The sequence below is a fragment of the Rhinoraja longicauda genome, chromosome 21 (genome assembly GCF_053455715.1).
Source record: "Rhinoraja longicauda isolate Sanriku21f chromosome 21, sRhiLon1.1, whole genome shotgun sequence".
Classification (NCBI taxonomy): domain Eukaryota; kingdom Metazoa; phylum Chordata; class Chondrichthyes; order Rajiformes; family Arhynchobatidae; genus Rhinoraja; species Rhinoraja longicauda.
The window spans coordinates 17,752,593-17,772,722 of NC_135973.1; the positions used below are offsets into that span (position 1 = coordinate 17,752,593).

At 47.6% G+C, this 20,130-nt stretch overlaps 1 pseudogene; it reads left to right on the plus strand.

Annotated features, from left to right (window-relative positions):
- Positions 1-456: 456 nt before the first annotated feature.
- Positions 457-20,130, plus strand: part of LOC144604272 (sodium/myo-inositol cotransporter 2-like) — a 79,586-nt pseudogene continuing 59,912 nt past the window's right edge.

Genomic DNA, 20,130 nt, shown 5'->3' on the forward strand with positions numbered 1-20,130 from the left:
GGGTGACGTTTCGGGTCGAGACCCAAGGGAGCTTAGGTCATCAATGAGCCGCTCTTTCCCTGGCCACATCGTCACCTCACTGCTCGCCAACGATACTAGAGGAGCAAGATGAACCACTCCGTCGAAATCGCCTATCCTGAAGACGCAAAGGAGCGTAACGTCCGCCATTTTAGTAAGCAAAACCCGCCGTTCGCTATGCCTCTCGCAGTGTAATCAGTGTTTTGGGGGAACAGTATGTGTGATGATACCATAAAAATGCAGAATATATCTCATCTATCAATTCACAGATTTTTGTTATTTTTCTTTTTAAATGTTTCTGCAAGTTTCTGCCTACTAAAATGGCGCCGTGGCATACTCCGGTTTTTAGGGTTGTGTGGTCCATCTCGCTCTGCTCCATTATCTTAGCTGCTCGCTCTGCCCGGGGCCAGTGGGAAGGCAGCCAATCAGAGGAGGCAGATGGGCAGCCAGGAGAGGAGGGGCCAGCAGCCAATCAGCTTCAAACGGATGGAATGTTCTGGCCAACTGCCACCAACTGCCACCCTGGGAGCCCGATGCTGAGGCAACCTCTGGCAAGGTGGCACGCCGCACTCTCGCCCGGATACCACTGCCCGCACGCAGAACAGCTGAAGCCACAGCTGGAATATCTGGCAGCAGACTGAAGAGAACGAGGGAGTCGAGAAAGGAGTTGTAGTGACCGTCAACCGGCCTGCTAGCAGCTCCGAAGCTAACTCCCCACCGGCCCACCTTCCCCACCGCACCTGGCAGTTGTTATCAGGCCTTTCAACCACCACCCAGGACAGAAAGCGACCCCCGTCCAAAGACCTCCAACAGCTGGTGAGATCACCGAATGCTTGAACAGGGTGGAAGATGTTTGCTTTCCCCCTGCAGCTAAACCCACTGTGCCTGAGACAGGGCCAGAGGTGGACGAAATGGTGGCTTCTCTGAGAGGCTAAATATGTTGCAGAAATAGAAAAGGAAAGAGTTCAAACTCGGGCCCAGAAACTGCACTCAGAAAAAAAATCATCCACCGCTACCTACCCGGGCTCATTGGGCTAACAAATGTTTCTGGGCTGAACACATTCAATTGTTTTGCAAAGGCTGCAGACTGACTGTGTTCACAGACTTAATTAGTCACACATCTGCCTGTCTAAACCGAACTCTGGCCTGTCACTGGACAGTCACAGTACAACTAGGTGGATTTATCTGTTTAAACCAACATCCTGTCAGCTTCAGAATTCATTGCTGTATGCCCGAACACCTTCCAACACCACCTGATGTGCTTAAACGAGCAAAGTGCCTTCACCATAATTTACAGTAGTTTGTGAGGAGCAGCTAGAAGAGCTGCTGTCTCACAGCTCCAGGTTCAACTCTGAGATTGGGTGCTGTCCGTGTCGAGTTTGCATGTTCTCCCTGTGACCGTGAGTGGGTTGGCTGATGTGTAAATGGATGGTTGATAGTTGGTGCGCTGATGGGCCTATATGTGTGCTGTCTCTCTTTGACTACATGCAACAGGTGCCTCAATAGTGGCACTGCTGGCATTGCCCCTTAGCAACAGTGTGATGGTAGTGCCTGACCACTGAGGATGGGTTGGAAACCTCGGAGCAAGAGCTACAGACAGTCTACAAGGACTCTCTCCCAGTCACACACAGACACCACCTCCCACCTGGATCTCTCCAAAGGTCAATGCATCCCTGGCTCTGGATGTCCACATAGTCATCACTGAGATGTGTGGGACCTTGAGGTGGGACACCTGCCATACGTTCATGGCTCCTGTCTCAGGGGGTCAGCATCACCTTGAGTCACAATATCCTCATCATGGGATCATTCCGAATACTGCACCAAGTCTCCATCTCGTCTCGCAACATCCTGGTCACCGCTGCTTCAGACCTTCCCCTCAGCCAACAATGAATCAATCTACATTTCCTTGATCATCGCCTGCTTTGATCTGTCATTTTCACACCATACATTTTCTTTGTACCCATCCATATATCTCCAGTTTCCCTCTCCCTGGACTCTTAGTCTGAAGAAGGGTCTCGACCCAAAATATCACCCATTCCTTCTCTCCAGAGATGCTGCCTGTCCCACTGAGTTACTCCAGCATTTTGTGTCTACAGAATATGTAAACATAGTACTCTGTAAACAATATAATAAACAGAAAAAAAGTTCAGCATGTATAAAGCATACATATATACATACCCACATACATACACATAAAAACAAACAAACAATGATGGTGCAAAAGGACAAACCCAAGTCTATGTTGTTCAGAGTGTGTAGGAAGGAACTGCAGATACTGGTTTAAACCGAAGATAGACACTAAAAGCTGGAGTAACTCAGCGGGACAAGCAGCATCTCTTGAGAGAAGGAATGGGTGACGTTTTGGATTGAGACCCTTCTTCAGACTAGAGTCAGGGGAAAAGGAAACTAGAGATATAGATGGTGATGTAGAGAGATATAGAGCAAATAAATGAAAACTATACAAAAAAGTAACGATGATCAAGGAAACAGGCCATTGTTAGCTGTTTGCTCGGTAAGAGCAAGAACCTGGTGTGACTTGGGTGAGGGAGGGAGAGAGAGGGAATGCAGGGGTTACTTGAAGTTAGAGAAATCAATATTAATACCACTGGGTTGTAAGCTGCCCAAGTAAAATATGAGATGCTGTTCCTCCAATTTGCGTTAAGCCTCACTCTGACAATGGAGTGTGGGAATAGGAAGGGGAATTAAAGTGTTTGGCAACTGGGAGATCAGGTAGGTCCAGGCAGACTGAATGAGGGTGTCCAGTGAAACAATCGCCCAGTCTATGTTTGGTTTCGCGATGTATAAGAGTCCACATCTTGAACAACGGATACAGTAGATGAGGTTGGAGGATATGCAAGTGAACCTTTGCCTAACCTGAAAGAACTGTCTGGGTCCCTGGACAGAGTCGAGGGAGGAGGTATAGGAACAGGTGTTGCATCTCCTGCAGTTGCAAGAGAAGGTACCTGGGGAGGGGGTGGTTTAGGTGAGATGAGTTACCCAAGGAGTTGTGGAAGGAACGGTCTCTGCGGAAGGTGGAAAGGGGTGGAGATAGGAATGTGACTAGTGGTGGGATCCCGGTAGAGGTGGCGGAAATGTTGGAAGATTATGTGTTGTATGTGACAGCTGATGGGGTGAAAGGTAAAGACTAGGGGGACTCTGTTTCTGTTGCGACTAGGGGGAGGGGGAACAAGGGGAGAGCTGTGGAGACACGTGTGAGGGCCCCATCTATGATGGAAGAGAGGAACCCCCGTTTCCTAAAGAATTACATCTCGGATGTGCTGGTATGGAACACCTGGGGATGGGAGCATGAGCAGAGAGACAGAGGGGTGTAAAATGAGGGTAGAAGCAATAGGTAGCAAGGTGAAAAGTAAAAGTGGCAGGCGGACAAATCCAGGGCAAAAATCAAAAAGTGCCACTTTTCAACATAATTGTATAAGGGGTAAGAGTGTTGTAAAAACAAGCCTGAAGGCTTTGTGTCTCAATGCAAGGAGCATTCGTAATAAGGTGGATGAGTTGAATGTGCAGATAGTTATTAATGAATATGATATAGTTGGGATTACGGAGACATGGCTCCAGGGTGACCAAGGCTGGGAGCTGAACATTCAGGGATATTCAATATTCAGGAGGGATAGACAGAAAGGAAAAGGAGGTGGGGTAGCGTTACTGGTTAGAGAGGAGATTAACGCAATAGAAAGGAAGGACATTAGCTTGGAGAATGTGGAATCGATATGGGTAGAGCTGCGAAACACTAAGGGGCAGAAAACGCTAGTGGGAGTTGTGTACAGGCCACCTAACAGTAGTAGTAGAGTTGGGGATGGCATCAAACAGGAAATTAGAAATGCGTGCAACAAAGGTAAAACAGTTATAATGGGTGACTTCAATCTACATATAGATTGGTGAATCAAATTGGCAGAGGTGCTGAGGAAGAGGATTTCTTGGAATGTATGCGGGATAGTTTTCTAAACCAACATGTAGAGGAACCAACGAGAGAGCAGGCTATTCTAGACTGGGTATTGAGTAATGAGGAAGGGTTAGTTAGCAGTCTTGATGTGCGTGGCCCCTTGGGCAAGAGTGACCATAATATGGTTGAGTTCTTCATTAGGATGGAGAGTGACATAGTTAATTCAGAAACAACGGTTCTGAACTTAAAGAAAGGTAACTTTGAGGGTATGAGATGTGAATTGGCCAAGATAGACTGGCAATTGATTCTTAAAGGGTTGACGGTGCATATGCAATGGAGGCATTTAAAGACCGCATGGATGAACTACAACAATTGTTCATCCCAGTTTGGCAAAAGAATAAATCAGGGAAGGTAGTGCATCCGTGGCTAACAAGGGAAATTAAAGATAGTATCAAAACAAAAGGTGAAGCATACAAATTAGCAAGAAAAAGCAGCCTACCAGAGGACTGGGAGAAATTCAGAGTCCAGCAGAGGAGGACAAAGGGCTTAATTAGGAAAGGGAAAATAGATTATGAAAGAAAACTGGCAGGGAACATAAAAACTGACTGCAAAAGCTTTTATAGATATGTGAAGAGAAAAAGATTAGTTAAAACAAATGTAGGTCCCTTGCAGTCAGAAACAGGTGAATTGGTCATGGGGAACAAGGACATGGCAGACCAATTGAATAACTACTTTGGTTCTGTCTTCACTAAGGAAGACATAAATAATCTGCCGGAAATAGCAGGGGACCGGGGGTCAAATGAGATGGAGGAACTGAGTGAAATCCAGGTTAGTCGGGAAGTGGTGTTAGGTAATTTGAATGGATTAAAGGCCGATAAATCCACAGGGCCAGATAGGCTGCATCCCAGAGTGCTTAAGGAGGTAGCCCCAGAAATAGTGGATGCATTAGTGATAATCTTTCAAAACTCTTTAGATTCTGGAATAGTTCCTAAGGATTGGAGGGTAGCTAATGTAACCCCACTTTTCAAAAAGGGAGGGAGAGAGAAAATGGGGAATTACAGACCAGTTAGTCTAACATCAGTAATGGGGAAAATGCTAGAGTCAGTTATTAAAGATGGGATAGCAGCACATTTGGAAAGTGGTAAAATCATTGGACAAAGTCAGCATGGATTTATGAAAGGTAAATCATGTCTGACGAATCTTATAGAATTTTCCGAGGATGTAACTAGTAGAGTGGATAAGGGAGAACCAGTGGATGTGTTATATCTGGACTTCCAGAAGGCTTTCGACAAGGTCCCACATAAGAGATTAGTATGCAAACTTAAAGCACATGGTATTGTGGGTTCAGTATTGATGTGGATAGAGAACTGGCTGACAGACAGGAAGCAAAGAGTAGGAATAAACGGGTCCTTTTCAAAATGGCAGGCAGTGACTAGTGGGGTACCGCAAGGCTCAGTGCTGGGACCCCAGCTATTTACAATATATATTAATGATTTGGACGAGGGAATTGAATGCAACATCTCCAAGTTTGCGGATGACACGAAGCTGGGGGGCAGTGTTAGCTGTGAGGAGGTTGCTAGGAGGCTGCAAGGTGACTTGGATAGGTTAGGTGAGTGGGCAAATGCATGGCAGATGCAGTATAATGTGGATAAATGTGAGGTTATCCACTTTGGTGGCAAGAACAGGAAAGCAGACTATTATCTGAATGGTGGCCGATTAGGAAAAGGGGAGATGCAACGAGACCTGGGTGTCATGGTACACCAGTCATTGAAAGTGCAGCAGGCAGTAAAGAAAGCGAATGGTATGTTGGCATTCATAGCGAGGGGATTTGAGTATAGGAGCAGGGAGGTTCTGCTGCAGTTGTACAGGGCATTGGTGAGACCACACCTGGAGTATTGCGTACAGTTTTGGTCTCCTAATCTGAGGAAAGACATTCTTGCCATAGAGGGAGTACAGAGAAGGTTCACCAGATTGATTCCTGGGATGGCAGGACTTTCATATGAAGAAAGACTGGATAGACTCGGCTTGTACTCGCTGGAATTTAGAAGATTGAGGGGGGATCTTATAGAAACTTACAAAATTCTTAAGGGGTTGGACAGGCTAGATGCAGGAAGATTGTTCCCGATGTTGGGGAAGTCCAGAACAAGGGGTCACAGTTTAAGGATAAGGGGGAAGTCTTTTAGGACCGAGATGAGAAAGTTTTTTTCACACAAGAGAGTGGTGAATCTGTGGAATTCTCTGCCACAGAAGGTAGTTGAGGCCAGTTCATTGGCTATATTTAAGAGGGAATTAGATGTGGCCCTTGTGGCTAAAGGGATCAGGGGGTATGGAGAGAAGGCAGGTACAGGATACTGAGTTGGATGATCAGCCATGATCATATTGAATGGCGGTGCAGGCTCGAAGGGCCGAATGGCCTACTCCTGCACCTATTTTCTATGTTTCTATGTACCTCATCTTGGGCACAGGTGCGGTGTAGACGGAGGAACTGGAAGCGGGATAGAGTTTTTGCAGGAAGCAGGGTGGGAAGAAGTGTAAGATGTTGTTCAGAGGTTATTTGGAGTTGTAGTGTTTAATAGCCTGATGACTGTAGGGAAGAAGCTAATCCTGAATCTGGATGTTACAGTTTTCAGGCTCCTATATCTTCTTCCCGATGGCAGGAGTGAAATGTGTGTGTGGGCAGGGTGTTGTGGGTTACTGATGAAGCTGTGTTTTGAGGCAGTGACCCCTGTAAATTCCTTCGATGGTGAGGAAGGAGGTCAGTACCCATGATAGGCTGATAGTGTTCACTATGTTTTGTAGTCTTCATAACTCCTGGGCATTAAAGTCGCCGAGTGTAACTTTCAGAAAGTCATGTTGCGGCTTTAAAAACCTTGGTTAAGTATAGAAACATAGACATAGAAACATAGAAAATAGTGGCAGGAGCAGGCCATTCGGCCCTTCGAGCCTGCACCGCCATTCAATATGATCATGGCTGATCATCCAGCTCAGTAACCTGTACCTGCCTGCTCCCCATACCCCCTGATCCCTTTAGCCACAAGGGCCACATCTAACTCCCTCTTAAATATAGCCAATGAACTGGCCTCAACTACGTTTTGTGGCAGAGAATTCCACAGACTCACCACTCTCTGTGTGAAGAAATGTTTTCTCATCTCGGTCCTAAAAGACTTCCCCCTTATCCTTAAGCTGTGACCCCTGGTTCTGGACTCCCCCAACATCGGGAACAATCTTCCCGCATCTAGCCTCTCCAACCCCTTAAGAATTTTATATGTTTCTATAAGATCCCCCCTCAGTCTTCTAAATTCCAGCGAGTACAAGCCTAGTCTATCCAGTCTTTCTTCATATGAAAGTCCCGCCATCCCAGGGATCAATATGGTGAACCATCTCGTACTCCCTCTATGGCAAGAATGTCTTTCCTCAGATTAGGAGACCAAAACTGCACACAATACTCCAGGTGCGATCTCACCAATGCCCTATACAACTGCAGTAGAACCTCCCTGCTCCTAAACTCAAATCCTCTTGCTATGAATGCCAACATACCATTCGCCTTCTTCACTGCCTGCTGTACCTGCACGCTTGCCTTCAATGACTGGTGCACCATGACACCCAGGTCACGTTGCATCTCCCCCTCTCCTAATCGGTCACCATTCAGGTAATACTCTGCTTTCCTGTTTTTGCCGCCAAAGTGGATAACCTCACATTTATCCACATTATATTGCATCTGCCATGCATTTGCCCACTCGCCCAATCTATCCAAGTCGCTCTGCAGCCTCCAAGCATCCTCCTCGCAGCTAACACTGCCACCCAGCTTCGTGTCATCCGCAAACTTTGAGATGTTGCATTCAATTCCCTCGTCCAAATCATTAATATACACTGTAAATAACTGGGGTCCCAGCACTGAGCCTTGCGGTACCCCACTAGTCACTGCCTGCCATTCCGAAAAGGACCCGTTTATTCCAACTCTTTGCTTCCTGTCCACCAATCAATTTTCTATCCACCTCAACACTGAACCCCCAATACCGTGTGCTTTAAGTTTGTACACCAATCTCCTATGTGGGACCTTGTCGAAGGCCTTCTGAAAGTCCAGATACAACACATCGACTGGTTCTCCCTTATCCACTCTACTAGTTACATCCTCGAAAAATTCTATAAGATTCGTCAGACATGATTTGCCTTTTGTAAATCCATGCTGACTTTGTCCGATGATTTCACCACTTTCCAAATGTGATGCCATCACATCTTTAATAACCAACTCTAGCATTTTCCCCACTACCGATGTTAGGCTAACTGGTCTATAATTCCCCGTTTTCTCTCTCCCTCCCTTTTTAAAAAGTGGGGTTTCATTAGCTACCCTCCAGTCCTCAGGAACTACTCCAGAATCTAAAGAGTTTTGAAAAATTATCACTAATGCATCCACTATTTCTGAGGCTACATCCTTAAGCACTCTGGGATGCAGCCTATCTGGCCCTGGGGATTTATCTGCCTTTAATCCATTTAATTTACCTAACACCACTTCCCGACTAACCTGGATTTCCCTCAGTTCCTCCATCTCATTAGACCCCCGGTCCCCCGCTATTTCCGGCAGACTGGTTATGTCTTCCTTAGTGAAGACAGAACCAAAGTAGTTGTTCAATTGGTCTGCCATCTCCTTGTTCCCTATGATCAATTCACCTGTTTCCGACTGCAAGGGACCTACATTTGTCTTAACTAATCTTTTTCTCTTCACATATCTATAAAAGCTTTTGCAGTCAGTTTTTATGTTCCTTGCCAGTTTTCTTTCATAATCTATTTCCCCTTCCTAATTAAGCCCTTTGTCCTCCTCTGCTGGACTCTGAATTTCTCCCAGTCCTCTGGTATGCTACTTTTTCTGGCTAATCTGTATGCTTCATCTTTTGTTTTAATACTATCCTTGATTTCCCTTGTTAGCCACGGATGCACTACCTTTCCTGGTTTGTTCTTTTGCCAAACTGGGATGAACACTTGCTGTAGTTCATCCATGCGACCTTTAAATGCCTTCCATTGCATGTCCACCGTCAACCCTTTCAGCATCAATTGCCAGTCTATCTTGGACAATTCACGCCTCATACCCTCAAAGTTACCTTTCTTTAAGTTCAGAACACTTGTTTCTGTATTGACTTTGTCACTCTCCATCCTAATGAAGAACTCCACCATATTATGATCACTCTTGCCCAAGGGGCCTCGCACAACAAGACTGCTAACTAACCCTTCCTCATTACTCAATACCCAGTCTAGAATGGCCTGCTCTCTCGTTGGTTCCTCGACATGTTGGTTTTGAAAACCATCTCGCAAACATTCCAAGAAATCCTCCTCCTCAGCACCCCTGCCAATTTGGTTCACCCAATCTATATGTAGATTGAAGTCACCCATTATAACTGCTGCACCTTTAGTGCACGCATTTCTAATTTCCTGTTTGATGCCATCCCCAACCTCACTACTGCTGTTAAGTGGCCTGTACACAACTCCCACAAGCGTTTTCTGCCCCTTAGTGTTTCGCAGCTCTACCCATATCGATTCCACATCCTCCAAGCTAATGTCCTTCCTTTCCACTGCTTTAATCTCCTTTCTAACCAGCAACGCTACCCCACCTCCTTTTCCTTTCTGTCTATCTCGCCTGAATATAGAATACCCCTGGATGTTGAGCTCCCAGCCTTGGTCACCCTGGAGCCATGTCTCCGTAATCCCAACTATATCATAATCATTAATAACTATCTCCACATTTAATTCATCCACCTTATTACGTATACTCCTTGCATTGAGACACAAAGCCTTCAGGCTTGTTTTTACAACACTCTTACCCCTTATACAATTATGTGGAAAAGTGGCCCTTTTTGATTTTTGCCCTGGATTTGTCTGCCTGCCACTTTTACTTTTCACCTTGCTACCTATTGCTTCTACCCTCATTTTACACCCCTCTGTCTCTCTGCTCATGCTCCCATCCCCCTGCCACATTAGTTTAAATCCTCCCCGACAGCACTAGCAAACACTTCCCCAAGGACATTGGTTCCATTGGTATAATTTGTAGGTGTTGGAGATGGTGATGGTGATGCTTAAGAGACATTTAGATAGGCATATGACACCAAGTATTACACCAAGCCTATTTCATTTCATTTTTTCCATATTCTCATCAACACCCTCCAGATTCTACCATTCACCTCTACACGATGGGCGATTTACGGTGGTCAACTAAGTTACCAACCTACATGTCTTAGGATGTGTGGAGGAGAATGTGCAAAATCCACGCAGACAGCACTGGAAACCAGGATTTAACTGCGCCATAGTTTGTATATGTTTATAACTAGTATGTTCTTGTGGTTTCCACATGTTTGTGATTTGTTTCTGTCTATGAAACAAATCATTTTTGTTTATTTCTGCTTTGCGCATGTCTATAGTTTTATGTGTCTATATTTTGTGTACATCTCTGGTTTATGCCTGTGGGTGCTTCAGTTCGTTAAATTGCTTTGTCTACTTTGTGAATTCCTGTTTTTGTTTATGTCAAATTTGTAGATGCCTCTAATTTGTGCATGTCTTGTTTGCACATGTCTATGATTTTTGTCTACCTGTGGTTTACGTATGTTTATGGGTTGCTCATATTGGTATTGGAACAGCTGTGATTTGCGCATGTCTCTGATATGTGCACATCTCTGTTTTGTGGGTGTCCATGTCCACTCTTGTAATTTGCATTTGTTATATGTTGTATGTGCTTTATGCATGTCTCTGGTTTGTGTGTGTCTATGATGTATATGTGTCCATGATTTGTTTGCCCAGGATTTGCCTGGCTCTAGTTTGTGCATTTGTGTAGTTTACGCATGTTGCTAGTTGTACATATCTGCAATTTGCCCATGCCTGCAATTGGAATATCTGTACTTTGCATATGATTACAGTTTACACATAGCTGTGGTTTGCACATGTCTGTAGTTTGCACATGCCTGTAGTTTACACATCTATGGTGTGTACATGCCATTAAGACCACAAAGACCTGAAGACATTGCAGCCGAATTAGCTCATTTACCCATCGGTTCTACTCCACCACTCAATCATGTCCAATCTATTTTTCTCTTTCAACCTCATTCTCTTGCATTCTCCCTGTAACCTTGGACACCAATCCTAACCAGAGCCCATTAAACTCCACTTTAAAAATACCTATGTTATGGCCTCCACAATAGTCTGTGGCTATGAATTCCACAGATTCGCTGTTTCACTGTACACACGCTCAATCTGCCTTGACCTATGTGATCTCCCGGTTGCCAAACACTCCCCATTCCATTCGCATGCTGACCTTTCTGTCCTGGGCCTCCTTCAAAGTCTGGGCCTCCTCCAATGTCAGAGTGAAGCCACATACAAATTAAATGCTGTTAGCACATCTTCCCCAGACTCACCCATTATGGATTCCACCCTTCCCGTTGCCGGCGTTGTTTTGTTCTGGCCTTCCCTATCTTTCAATCTGAAGAAGGATTCCAACTCGAAATGTCAATTCCTTTTCTGCACAGATACTGACTGATCCACTGAGTTACTCCAGCATTTTGTGTCTATCCACAGATCCACCACCCTGTAGCTGAAGAAATTCCTCCATCTCATTTCTAAAGATCTATCCTTTTATTTACAGATGCACAGAGGCTGTGCCCTCTGGTTCTAGACTCACCCATTACTGGAAACATATTTTCCCCATCCATTCTATCTCAGCCTTTCATTATCCAGTAGGTTTCAATGAGATCCCTTCTCATCCTTCTAAACTCCAGCAAGTACAGACCGAGACCCATCAAACGCTCCTCATATATTAATGCAATTATCTCTGGGATCATTCTCGTAAACCTCCTCTGCAGCCTCTCCAATGCCAGCACATCCTTCCTCAGATATGAGGCCCAAAACTCCTCACAATATTCCAAATGTGGCCTCACCACAATCTTATAAAGCCTCAGCATTACATCATTGCTTTTATATTCTCTTCCCCTCTAAATGAAATGAATAAATTGGAACACATCTTTCTCCATTCTCATTGTGCCTAGAATTTAACGAATTCTCCTACAATGCATCAATACCACTCAATACTACTGTCGTAAGCAATATATCTATGTAGTGTTTGAGAGGCTGTAACACAGACCCAACAACTTAGTGTCCAGTGGAAGCAGAACCCTAGACAGTGATCCTCCCCCAAAATAATTAGAGGTGCCTGCGAGCTGCAGTGCGTCCTCCTGTCTGTACTCCTGTACTTTAGAATGTGCTGGTCAGTAACCTTCATTTGCGTACTTCTCCTTAGACCAACACACTTCAGACAGACCTGAGTCCTGAGTACATCTTTCATTGAGCAGGTGATCCGTCAGCAGCACTTGATGTCTGCCTGAGTGCTGTCACTGAACAGCTGGTACATCGCAGAGTCTTGTGTGGTGTAACAGCTCATGGTGAACCAGAACAATGACCATCATATCCCTTTCTAGAAATACTTGGCAAATGCACAGTCCTTGTTAAGTTGGATGATCATCTCATCCACATTACAGCTATCTTGGGGACTGTGTGATGGGAGTGAGTGCCAGGCAACCAAACTGCTGGTTGTTCAGGTGATGAAGCATTCTGCCTAATGTCTTTGACAGAGGGCTACAAAAGGCTGTTCGCTGGTGTGCAAATGCCTTATTGAGGTTAAGTACTGAGGCTTTGGTGGGGAGGCTGTAGGTAAAATAGGATGAGGACTTTTCTTTTCACAAGTTCCTCAAGTGATAGTGTAGTGAAAATGACAGTTAAGCATGCAGGATGTGGGAAGTTAGGGAGATATCCAGTGCCCCTGATGACTAAACCTGTGGGAAGTGTCTTCAGCTGCAGCTCCTGTCTGACGGAACTGAAGCTGCAGCTGGATGATTTCAGGATTGTAGGAGGAAATTTTGTGTTAATCCTGTATCCTGCCTTTACTTGGGGCCAAACCCAGATAGGAATGGACACAAAATAAAACTTCTCGTAGATCAGTGATGTTTCTTGACCAAGTCAGTTTATTGAAGGTCTTAACAGTGCGCACTAGCGAGTACTCTGAGAAAACCCAAAGGGTTTCAAAGATTCGCAATGCCATCAGCATTCTTATATTCTCACATCACAATGGTTTCTTGTGGCTTCCACATTTTTTAAATAAATCTCATTGTAACCTTTTATCTTTGTCTTTCCCCAGTTATCTTTAACCTTATGCTCCCTTTTACTTTGAAAACCACTTTCCCATTTGTATAACAAATGGGCGCCATAAATGTCAGTTCCCGATCAGTTTTATTGCACTTGGCTTAATTTACATTGTATAATTTTCAAAATTTTCCTAACTTCCCACATCCTGCATACTTAACTGTCATTTTCACTACACTATCACTTGAGGATACAGCAGAAGAGGTTGGAGGAGGTGCAAGTGAACCTCTGCCTCACCTGAAAAGACTGTCAGGGTCCTTGGACAGAGTCGAGGGGGGAGGTACAGGGACATGTGTTGCATCCCCTGCGGTTGCAGGGGAATGTACCTGGGGAGGGGGTGGTTTGGATGGTAAGGGATGAGTTGACCAGGGAGTTGTGAAGGGAACGGTGTAGCGACCATAGGCATTGGTCCTGAGAGTCGAACCCTCGGATTGGCCAGCAAGGTCACATGGTGGTGCGACCATAGGGATTGGTCCTGAGAGTCGAACCCGCTGATTGGCCAGCAAGGTCACATGGTGGTTTTGGGGCCCAAAACCAGGCAGTGGGAAGAGAACTTCGATGTGAACAGTTTGAGTTAATGGTTGTCTGTAATCTCATTTGTTATCCTTTGTAATTGAATATTGCTGCCGCAATAAACTTCTTTGACAAAGTACAAGCCTCCAGACTCGCCATATTGGTGACCTCGACGTGATCTAGCCGATCATCTACCATGGAGGGACAAGACGCCCCTGCTTTGGTTCTAACGCCCGGCGTACCGCAGCTACACGCGGTCAGCGTTCATCTTCCTCCGTTTTGGGCGCATCAACCACAACTTTGGTTTGCCCATACTGAAGCTCAGTTCCACCTGAGAAACATCTCGGTGGACGAGACAAAGTATTATTACCTGGTCAGCACTCTCCCGCCTGAGACGTCCGCGCGGGTGATGCAGTTCATCACCTCCCCTCCTGCAGACGGCAAGTACGAGGCGCTGAAGGTAGTCTTGCTTCGAACCTTCGGATTCAGTAGGCATGACCGAGCTGAGAGGCTTATGCACCTGCCGGATCTCGGAGATCGGCTGCCGTCCGCCCTCATGGCCGAAATGTTGGCGCTGGCAGGTGAGCACAAGGATTGCCTCATGTTCGAGCAGGCATTCCGAGAGCAACTTCCAGAAGATGTTAGGCTTATGCTCACGGATTGTTCTTTTAAGGACCCCGTGGCATATGCGGAGAAAGCCGATGCGCTCATGGCGTCCAAATCGAAAAAACACAGTTCGATCAACAGGGCCTCGGCACCATTAGGCAGCCCGCAGCGGCACCAAGATGGCGCCGCGACTCCCGCCATTTCTTCAAAGCCCCGCCAAAAAGATCCGCACAAGCGCGGCTGGTGTTATTATCATCTGCGATGGGGTGGAGAAGCCTGCAACTGCCGCTCACCTTGCACCTTCTCGGGAAATGCCTCGGCCGATCGTACATAGAGGCGGTTGCGATTGACCAGAACCGACGCCTCTACGTCCGAGATCGATTCACGGACACAGAATTCTTGGTCGACACGGGAGCCATAGTCAGCATCGTGCCGCCAACAGACCTTGAAGCCCGATCGGGTAAGAGAGGGCCTACCCTCATCGCGGTTAACGGTAGCCCCATCCGCACGTATGGTACGCGGGCAATGTCTCTGGCTTTCGGAACCCGCACGTACGAATGGTCGTTTATCGTCGCGGAAGTTGGTCAGGCGATCCTGGGCGCAGATTTCCTCTGGGTCTTTTCACTAGTTCCCGATGTCCGAGGTAAAGGCCTTCGACCCTCCGATAGCAACGATGAGCCCGCTGCTCCACCGGCCGCCACCCCACCCAGCCCGACTGTCCAGGCCGTTGTCGCGGCCTCCGACCCATATGCTGCGGTCCTGGCTGAGTTTCCGGAGCTGCTCGTTCAGCGTTTCGACGCCCCTTCTGCCCGGCACGGCGTAGTCCATCACATTCCTACCGAGGGGCCCCCCGTTTTCGCTTGGGCCCGGAGGTTGCCGCCGGTCAAACTGGTGGTGGCGCGTGCAGAATTCCAGAAGATGGAACGAATGGGCATTGTCCGTCGGTCCGACAGCCCGTGGGCCTCTCCGTTGCATATGCTTCCAAAGCATCTGGGGTGGAGACCATGTGGAGATTACCGACGCCTTAACGCCGTCACCACGGCAACCGCTACCCCATACCGCACATCCAGGACTTCTCGTCTGGGCTGGAAGGTGCCATGGTGTTCTCCAAAATTGATTTGGTGCGGGGCTACCACCAGATTCCTGTGCGTCCGGAAGACATACCAAAGACTGCCACGATCACTCCGTTCGGGTTGTTCGAATGGTTGCGTATGCCTTTCGGTTTGAAGAACGCGGCACAGGCTTTCCAGTGGCTTATGGACCATGTTGGTCGGGATTTGTCTTTGTTTTCATTTATTTGGATGATATCCTGGTCGCCAGTCGCTCGGAGCAGGAACACCTGGTCCATTTGCGGACCGTGTTCCGGCGGCTTCAAGACCACGGGCTCATCATCCATCCCTCCAAGTGTCAATTTGGCCTCCACTCTATTGATTTCTTAGGACACCGGATAACCTCTGCCGGCGCCACTCCTTTGCCCGAAAGAGTGGAGGCTGTCCGTGCCTTCCCGCGACCCACCACAGTAAAGGGGTTGCAGGAGTTCGTGGGCATGGTGAATTTCTACCATAGGTTCGTACCGGCAGCGGCACGGGCCATGCGTCCGCTCTTCCAGTGTCTCGCAGGCAAACCTGTCGAGTTGGAGTGGTCCGCGGCCGCTGAGACGGCCTTTGAGGCAGCTAAAGTGGCTCTGGCAGACGCCACCATGCTCGTCCACCCAAGCGCCTCCGCCCCCACGGCCCTGACGGTCGATGCGTCGGACGTGGCGGTGGTAGGGGTTTTGGAACAGCAGGTGGATGGCAGTTGGCAGCCCTTGGCGTTTTTCAGCCGACAGCTTCATCCGTCTGAGCTGAAGTATAGCTCCTTTGACCGAGAGCTTCTGGCTCTCTATTTAGCTGTCCGCCACTTTAGGTATTTTCTAGAAGGGCGCCCATTTGTGGCCTTTACGGACCACAAACCATTGACTTTTGCTTTTTCGAAAGTGTCCGACCCATGGTCGGCCCGCCAGCAGCGGCACCTGACTGCCATCTCAGAGTTTACTACCGATGTCCGACACGTCGCGGATAAGCTTAATGCCGTTGCTGACGCCCTGTCCCGGCCAACCATTTCCCCAATTTCAGCGGTGGAATGCGAGGTGGATTTCCAGGAGCTTGCGGAGGCACAGCGCCTGGCAGACACTGCCTCAGCATACCAGTCCACCACTTCGGGGTTGAAGTTGGCCCAAGTGGCTTGCGGGCCTGCGGATACAAAATTCTGGTGTGATGTTTCCCTTCCCCGCCCTAGGCCAGTGGTGCCGGCCGCCCTTCAGCGCCGGGTGTTTGATGCCATTCATGGGCTGGCGCACCCGTCCATCCGCTCCACCTCTGCCTTAGTGGCCGCTAGGTTTGTGTGGCATGGCCTGCGGAAACAAGTAGCCGCTTGGGCCCGTTCCCGTGTTCCCTGCCAGACCGCTAAAGTTCACCGGCATGTCCAACCTCCGGTGCAGGAGTTTGCAGTCCCTGCGGTCCGTTTTTTTCATATTCACGTTGATTTAGTTGGGCCTTTACCTTCCTCCAGGGGCTACACTCACCTACTCACGGTGGTTGACCGATTTACCCGTTGGCCGGAGGCCTTCCCGTTATCTGACACCTCCGCCGCCTCTTGTGCCCGGGCCCTAGCCCTCCATTGGGTGGCCCGTTTCGGTGTTCCGTCCGTCATTACAACCGACCGGGGGTCCCAGTTCACGTCTGCCCTTTTTGCTACGCTTGCGGAGCTGTACGGTTCCCGGTTGCAGCAGACCACGGCGTGCCACCCACAGGCTAATGGGCTTGTGGAGAGGTTTCACAGGCAACTTAAGGCGGCCCTCAGTGCGCGGCTGGACGGCCCTGACTGGGTAGACCAGCTCCCCTGGGACCTTTTGGGCATCCGTACTGCTCCTAAGCAGGATCTCGGAACTTCGTCCGCGGAACTGGTATATGGCTCACCACTCAGAGTGCACGGGGATTTCCTTCCGGAGTCCTCTGGTCAGCAGCCCTCGGTTCCGGCGGTTTTAGCATCCCTCCGGGCGCGAGTGGGTTCCCTGGCTCCGGTTCCTACTTCACGGCACGGGTGTTCCGTGGTGCACGAACCGCCTGCCTTGAAGGACTGTGAATTTGTGTTTCTGCGTAGAGATGCCCATCGTTCCCCGTTGCAGAGGGTCTATGAAGGACCGTTCCGCGTGTTGCGTAAGGGAACGGTCACCTTCACCTTGGATGTTGGGAGCAAGAGTGAGCTCGTCTCTGTGTCCAGGCTCAAACCTGCACACTTGGATCAGGACCGCCCTGTCCTGGTCGGCCAACTGGCTCGGCGGGGCCATCCTCCTGCAATTCCAACTGATCCGGGACCCCTTGCCCCTGTGGTTCCTGCAGCCCCTCTCCTTGTTCTGGTCGCGAAATCCGGCTCCCTGCTAGGTTCCGTACCTCGGGTTCTGGGCGGGGGCTCATGTAGCGACCATAGGGATTGGTCCTGAGAGTCGAACCCTCGGATTGGCCAGCAAGGTCACATGGTGGTGCGACCATAGGGATTGGTCCTGAGAGTCGAACCCGCTGATTGGCCAGCAAGGTCACGTGGTGGTTTTGGGGCCCACCGAAGAGAACTTCGATGTGAACAGTTTGAGTTAATGGTTGTCTGTAATCTCGTTTGTTATCCTTTGTAATTGAATATTGCTGCCGCAATAAACTTCTTTAACAAAGTACAAGCCTCCAGACTCGCCATAACGGTCTCCGCAGAAAGCGGAAAGGGTGGAGATGGGAAGATATGGCTAGTAGTGGGATCCTGTTGGTGGTAGCAAAAATATCGGAAGATTATGTGCTGTATGGGATGGCTGATGGGGTGGAAGGTGAGGACAAGGAGGATTCTGTCCTTGTTGCGAATGGGGGAGGGGGAGCAAGAGTGGAGCCGCGGGATATCGAGGAGACCCTAGTGAGAGCCTATGCAAACTAGTGTAAACTAAAGGTGCTGGTTTACACAAAAGGACACAAGTTGTTGCAGTAACTTAATGAGTCAGGCAGGGTCTCTGGAGAACTTGGATAGGTGACATTTATGGTCGGAACCTTCTGAAGAAGGGTCCCACTCAAAACATCACCTATCCATGTTCTCCAGAGATTCTGCCTGAGCCGTTGAGTTACACTAGCAATTTGTCTCCACGATGGTGTGTTGCCTTCCTAGTGACAGGGACTAGGATGTCTCAGAGCTGCTGCAGAACATTCGCAAAGGGAGGTTAGCACTAGTTGTTGCACGAATGGCATAGGCAGAAAAAGAGACGAGTGAACGTTGGGAGTTAACAAATGGCTATAAAACAGGACATGATCTCCAGATTACTTTGTCAGTTCTCAGAGTATCATTGAAAGGAAAATCAGTTGGGGGACCACTATCAGTTTGTCATGAGAATGATGATACGACCTTGGTAGATTTCAGGTAAAGACCAGGTCAGTCTTGGGTGACTTAGGTTAAGAGTCAAATAGTCAGCAACAGCAGCACACAGAAAGAAAATGGATGAATCCTAATATTTAGGGTTTTATAGCCCTGCAATGAATTATTGCTTTTTCATCAAAAGTCAGGACCAACATTCACTTTGTCCTTCTATTATAGTTAGGTGGTGTTGTCGGGAGAAGTCTGGAAGCATGAAGACGATCGCGGAGAATGCTTTGTTTCGGGCAGCAGGGACTCCCGCCAGCACGTTGAACCCCGATGAACATGTTATCATGCGCAAGAAGTTGAATGGGATTGATATTGCTGTCCTTGTCTTGTACTTCATTTTTGTCCTGATTGTAGGACTCTGGGTAAGTTCTTGTTTGTCTACTCTTTAAACTGTTGATTCAAAACACATTCTTAAATTAAAATATCTCATAAATTGCAGACAGGTGAAATTCGAAGTTAATTCTATTTCTCCATGGACTTCAACTCCAAAATCAACAACAAGGTAGAAAGCAAGTGTTGGCAGCCAACCTTATCGCCATGGGGCATAACAACCAGTGCCAGCTGCTTTCATACAATTTATAGCAGTTGTGGTCTTGATTATTATCACCCTTTTCTCTACCCGACCATTGCAGGGTGAGGGTTGGTGAAAATATCAGGATCAATTAGATGAACCCTATTTCCACCCATTTAAAACTTAACAAATGGAGATTATTTGTAAGCTCATAAAAAAAACCTTTATATCTACGTGGTGTGTCATAGTTGTCCTCCAGAAAAAAAACCAGAGGACCTCAGGGCAGGGGAGAAGGACTCATATCCCAGATATTATCTGCAAAGATGAAGTATATAACTCTGATGGGGTGAGGCCAGAATCACAAAGGTGATGATTAGCTGTTGCAGCCATTAAGCATAGATTAATGGTGGTGGTTAGAGAGTTAGCACACAAATAAGGGAGCATACAGTATGTAAGCTGTGAGCTGTGAAATGCAGAGCTGCTGCACAGTCAGCATTTGGTTTCTCCGATGCAGAGGGGTCGACATTGTGAACACTGAGTGCACTACACTAGTTTGAACGAAGTGCAGGTGAATTAGTGCTTTACCCAGGACTGTTTGTGTCCCTAGATGGTGGTAAAGGATAGGTGTTGCAGCTCCTGCGGTTGCATGGGACAATGCAAAAAAAAAAGAGTGATTTATAAAGATGGAAGAGCGGACCATAAAATCATACAAGGAATGGATTTCTTTGGAACGCTGAAAGCAAAGGGGAAGATGTGTCTGAGGATAACATTTCATCATTGATGGCAAAAATTAAAATGGATGGTCCATTAAATGTGAAAGCTGGTAGGATGGAAGGTGAGGACAAGGAAACTTCTCACTCTCTCTTGGAGGAAAGGAGATGAAAGCAGGAAATAGACAGGGCCAGGAATGCTCTCAACGAAGGTAGAGGGATTCCATGTTTCAGGAGGAATGAAGATGAAAGAGTTAATGGCTGTTAAA